The following is a 5,912-nucleotide window of genomic DNA, read 5'->3' as shown; positions in this document are numbered from 1 at the left end:
GCCTCTGCCTCTGCCTCTGCCTCTGCCTCCCAAGTGCTGGGATTAAAGGCATGTGCCACCACTGCCCGGCTGCAAACCTAGATCCTTTAGAAGAATGTTTGTGCCCAGAGAGATGGCTCAGTGGGTAAGGTGCTTGCTGTGCAGGCATGTGGACATGTGTTTGAATCCCAGCTGAGCCATATCCCCATGCCTCCTTGAGTGCAATGGTACATGGCTCTCCAGGTACAGTGGCGCATACCTATAATCATGGAGCTGGGTGCTCTCAGGTGGGCAGGCAGACTCTGGGCCCACTCACTAACCAACTGAGCCTATCCAATAGAAGAACTCCAGGTTCAATGAGAGACCCTGTCTCAAAAAGAAAGATGGAGAGCAACCGAGGAAGACATCCATTCTCAATCTCTATGCTCTAAATCAGCATACACAGACATGCACACACATATATGTGCACATATAAACATATACCACATGTATGCACATGAGTACGCATGCCCATACACACAGGCACACACATGCACACACATGCACACACACACCCCACACACACATTCATGCCAGGTACAGAGGAATGTACCTGTAATCCCAACATCCCAACACCTGGGAACTGAGGCAGGAGGACTGTGGTTATACAGAGAGACCCTTATCTCAAAAGAAATAAACAAACCAGCAGAAAGAATATGCATGTGCAGGTGTGTGTATGAACCCAGCACATCTCTCCCCTACCACTTCTATATACCCCCTTTGTAACCACAGGTCACCCCGATTCTGAGGCTCTAATCACTTAAAAACCACCTGGGTATTAAGAAAAGTGTCCTTTAAAAGCATTGAACACATGCCAAAATCTCTAAATAACACAGTTCCCAGCCTTCAGCAGAAGCACTGTACCAATGCTATCTGCCTTTTTCAGGCAGGAAAGGCAAGCCACTCAAGGTCACCAAATGAGTCACCATCGGAAGTGAGGTGGTTTTTTTTCCCCCAACAGTGTATGTACTGTCCCTTAAGAATAATGTACTGACCTGCCATCAACCGGGAGCTTCTTCTCAGTTGCTTCTCTTGCTGTGGAGAAGATGGGAACTGAGTCGCACAGCAAAAAGATGGCTCATATCCAGCTTTCAGCAACCTTTTGGGGACCTACTATGTGTCGGGCAGTGTCCATGGTATGGTTGAGGACCTACTATGTCCCAGGCACTGTCCGTGGTACTTTTGGGAACCTACTATGTGCCTGGTACTGTCCAGAGTATTTTTTTAAAGACCATACTGTGTGTCACACTGTCTAGGGCAGTCTTGAGAACCTACTGTGAGCGAAGCATGGTGGCCCAGGCCTGTAATCCCAGCATTCAGGAAACTGAGACAGGAGAGTCTGTACTTTTAAGGGCAGCGTTGGCTACATATTAAGCTTCAGCTGTAGTCTGGGCTATAGAATGAGGCTAGGGGGAGGGGGAGTCTACAATGTGCCAGCCACTGTCTAGGACAATGTAGAGTAAGCAGTGCCTGAGACAGGAGTTCCTGCCCTCCAAATACAAAGGGGCTTCATTATGGAGGGGTCATGCAACTGATGTTACGGATTAGTGAAGTGTAATTCTGATCCACACTGTGGAGGCAACCTTGAGGAGCAAGACCAAAGACACTCAAGAGGAATCCAGGTCCCACTGCCCGGAAACATGGGTTTGAAAAAAAAAATCCTAGATTGCAAGAGCCTGTGCAAAGGACCAGAGGCAAGAAAGGGTTCACTCTTAGAAGACCCAGAAGGAGCTATCACAGCATAGCTGGGGTAAGGAGGGGTTGGTGGGAGAGGGTCACAGGAGAACGGGGGAGAAAGGAGAGCTTTGCGGGTTAAGGGTTAGAGGCGGCACTAGCTAGATGCTCCTGCTGAGAGACATTTCTCTCAAAGCTTATGGCAGTAACAACATTTATGATCTCATGGCGTTACTGTCGGTGAGCCAGTCAGGAGCAGATTCACTGCGCAGGGTTCTGACTCAGGGTCTCTGGAGGCTGCAGTTGCCTGGGGACTAACTAGATGGTGCCGAGAGGGCCCATTGCCAAATTAGCTGGCTTGCAGAGGTGAACAGGTACGGGTCAAGAGTGGGGTACCCCCATCCCTGGCCTCTTAGCTACTGTGGAGCTCATGTGACACGACAGCTGGTCCCCACCACAGTGACCACAGAGAAACAGGCTGACCCCGATACCTTCAATCTGGCTTCTGCAGTGTTATTTTATTCTGCACCTCACCCATTACTTAGCCATCCCTGTCCATGAAGGGAGGGGCTCCACACAAACATGGATATCTGGGAGTGAGGTACCCTGGGAGGCATCTGGGAGGCCAGACACAGCAGGTGTCTTCTCAAATCTGCGTTCCCAGACCAGCAGTCTAGTTTTGAATTCAGCACTCACTCGTTAAAAAATTATCCTATGGGAGCTGGAGAAGTGGCTCAGTGGTTAGGTGCACTGGCTGCTCTTCCAGAGGAGTCGGGTTCAATTCCCACCAACCACCTGGCAGCTCACACTTGTCTGGAGCTCCAGTCCTGGGGATCTGACACCCTTATACAGACATATATGCAGGGAAAACACTAATATACATGAAATAAAAATAAATAAATCGCCAGGCGGTGGTGGCGCACGCCTTTAATCCCAGCACTTGGGAGGCAGAGGCAGGCGGATTTCTGAGTTCGAGGCTAGCCTGGTCTACAGAGTGAGTTCCAGGACAGCCAGGGTTATAGAGAGAAACCCTGTCTCGAAAAACCAAAACAAACAAACAAACAAACAAAAATAATGAGACCCTGTAAGCATGACCCCCAAGTCTTTAAAAAACAAAACAAAATAATCTTTTTTTTTCCTTTGAGTTCTTGCTATGTAACCCAGCTGGCCTCTAACTCCAGACTGCCTCAGCTTCCTGTGTAAGATGGTCTACAAACAGGACACCACCACACCCAGCCACTACATGAACCCTGAGAACAATTACGAGGCATCAGAAAACCACTAAGGAAAGCTAACTGAGATGCTGCCCCTTCTGCCAAGCAATAAAGGAAGAAAAGAGGCAGACACTGCAGAGGAGGAAAAAATGGTGGCCACAGGGTGGGATTCAAGATTAGGACCAACCTCATAGCTCAGCAAAGCAAGAAAAGATCTAAGGAGGCAGCCCTGGAAATCCCAGAAATTCCAATCAACCAACATGCCTGGTGATGGTGAAAAGAGGATCCGCCAACAGCCAGCAGGGGGCGCGCCAAATGCCTGCCCCAACCTGGTGCCTCTAACTCGGAGACTCTAGTCCAACCCTGAGCTGGACCACTCAGGACTGACCCAAAGGACCTCCAGGCTGCAGAGCCCAGACACAGCCTAGAGAAGAATGGGACCTCATGGCCCCATCAACACCTTCAGGGTCATCCACCTCTTCCTTGAGGTAGCACTCTAGGGACACTAACCAGCTCTGAAGAACTCAATACATTTCCTCTCTGCTTCTAGTTTCTAGTCAGCTCTACCATCTCTTGGATAGGACTGGACTACGGCGGTCACTTGGCATCTTAGGAAAAAAATGTAGATGTCTGATTTATCTTTAAATATGCAAGAATACAGAAAAGAAACCCAGGAAGATCAATGCAAGAAACAGAAGGTTTAAAAATAAAAGACAGCTATAATTAGAAGTCTATGAAGAAAAAGATATTGAGAACTAATAAATTCAGCAAGGTTGAAAATGAACATGCAAAAATCAGTTGGGTTTCTCTACACCACCAATGACCAATCTGAAATGGAAATTAGAATAATTCCATTCACATAGCACCCCCCCCATCCCCCAGTAGCTTAGGGATATGACCAAGGAAGCAAAAGACTTGTGCACTGAAAAGAGAAATCTTGCTGAGGAGGAGCTGGGGAGATGGCTCAGTCCATAAAGTGTCTGTTGGACAAGCATGAGTTCAATCCCTAGCATGCAGGCAAAAGCTGGGTGTGATCTATAACTCTAGATTTAGAAGGGAAGAGACGGGCAGGTCCCCGGGCACACTGGCCAGCCAGAAGAGCTAATTAGTGTGCTCTAGGCTCATGAAAGATCCTGTCTCAAAACTCAGGTGGAAATGGATCATGGAAGACACCAACTTAACCTGTGGCCTCAAAACATCTGCACTTGAATAAATACACACATACTACATACAGTAAAATGTTTGAAAAAGCAATGATATAAATAAGTGGAAAGACACCCTGTGTTCACAAATGACAGACTCAGTATTCTCAAGATGTCAACACTAAAGAACAGTGGTTCTCAACAGTGGGTCATGGCCCATTTAGGTTCACAAATTAGATATATTGATTATCAAATACTGACATTACAGCTCATAACAGCAGCAAAATTATAGTTATAAAGTAGCAACAAAAACATTTTATGGTTGGAGGGATCACCCCAACACAAGGAGGGGTGGCAGCATTGGGAAAGTTGAGAACCACTGATCTAGAGCAATCTATAGATTAAATGGAATCCCTATCAAAATCCCAATAGATGCCAAACAGCAAAAGAAAAGTACAGGAGGGCAGCGGCAGTGCACACCTGTAATCCCAGCACTGGGGCAGAGGCAGGTGGATCTCTGTGAGTTGGAAGCCAGCCTGGTCTACATAATGAGTTCCAGATTAGTGTATGTGGTTCATGAAATGGTTTGTGGGAACTGGTTTTCTTTTTCTACTCTGTCTCAAAAACAAACAACAACAACAACAAAACAAAAATGAAAGAAATGAAGGAAGGAGAGAAGGAAGGAAGGAAGGAAGGAAGGAAGGAAGGAAGGAAGGAAGGAAGGAAAGGAGGAAGAAAGAAAGAAAGAAAGAAAGAAAGAAAGAAAGGACAATGTTTCCCGTTTTCAAAATTTACTACAATGGGCTGGAGAAATGGCTCAGTGATTAAGAGCACTGGCTACTCTTTCTTTTCTTTCTTTCTTTCTTTCTTTCTTTTTTTTTTTTTTTTTTTTTTTTTTTTTTGGTTTTTCGAGACAGGGTTTCTCTGTGTAGCCCTGGCTGTCCTGGAGCTCACTCTGTAGACCAGGCTGGCCTCGAACTAAGAAATCTGCCTGCCTCTGCCTCCCAAGTGCTGGGATTAAAGGCGTGTGCCACCATGCCCGGCAGCACTGGCTACTCTTACAGAAGGCCTGGGTTCAGTACCCAGCACATACATGGGGCTCACAGTCATATGTAACTCCAGCTCCAGAGAATCCAATGTCCTCTTCTGACCTCCAGAGAGTCCAGGCACATATGTGGTACAGGGACCAAACATTCAAATATATAAAATAAATGTTTTTTTTTTAAACTAACTACAAAGCTACAGAAATCAAAACAGCACAGTAGCAACTGAAAAAGCAAACATGGAGCACTCTCTCATACCACATTCCAGAATTAACTCAATTAGGTCAAAGGTCTAAACGTAAGAACTAAAACTATAAAATTATCAGAACAAACTTTAGAGTATCCCAAGACTGAATATGGTAATAGTTTTTAATACAACCCCCAAAGCACAATCAAAGTAAAAACTAGATACATTGGAATTAAGCTAAAAAAAAAAAAAAAAAATCATGTAGGGTGTGATGACAAATACCTGTAGAGCCACCACTAGAGGCTGAGGCAGGGGATCCTGAGTTATTAGATATCCTGGGCTATATAATAAGACCCTGTATCAATAAAGCAGTAATATGGACCTGTGAGCTTGCTCAGGGGGTGGTGGTGCTCACCCTCAACCCTAAAGGCCTGTGTTCAAACCTGGAACAGCTGGGCAGAAAAAGAAAACCAAGTCCTACAAACTATTTCCTGAACTCTGCACACAAAATACTGAGCACAGGTGCCCCACCCCAAGATAAATGTAATTTTAAAAACAATTAATCTAGCCGGGCGGTGGTGGCGCACGGCTTTAATCCCAGCACTTGGGAGGCAGAGGCAGGCAGATTTCTGAG

The sequence above is a fragment of the Mastomys coucha genome, unplaced genomic scaffold (assembly GCF_008632895.1).
Source record: "Mastomys coucha isolate ucsf_1 unplaced genomic scaffold, UCSF_Mcou_1 pScaffold18, whole genome shotgun sequence".
NCBI lineage: Eukaryota > Metazoa > Chordata > Mammalia > Rodentia > Muridae > Mastomys > Mastomys coucha.
Note: the sequence above shows the minus strand (reverse complement) of the source record.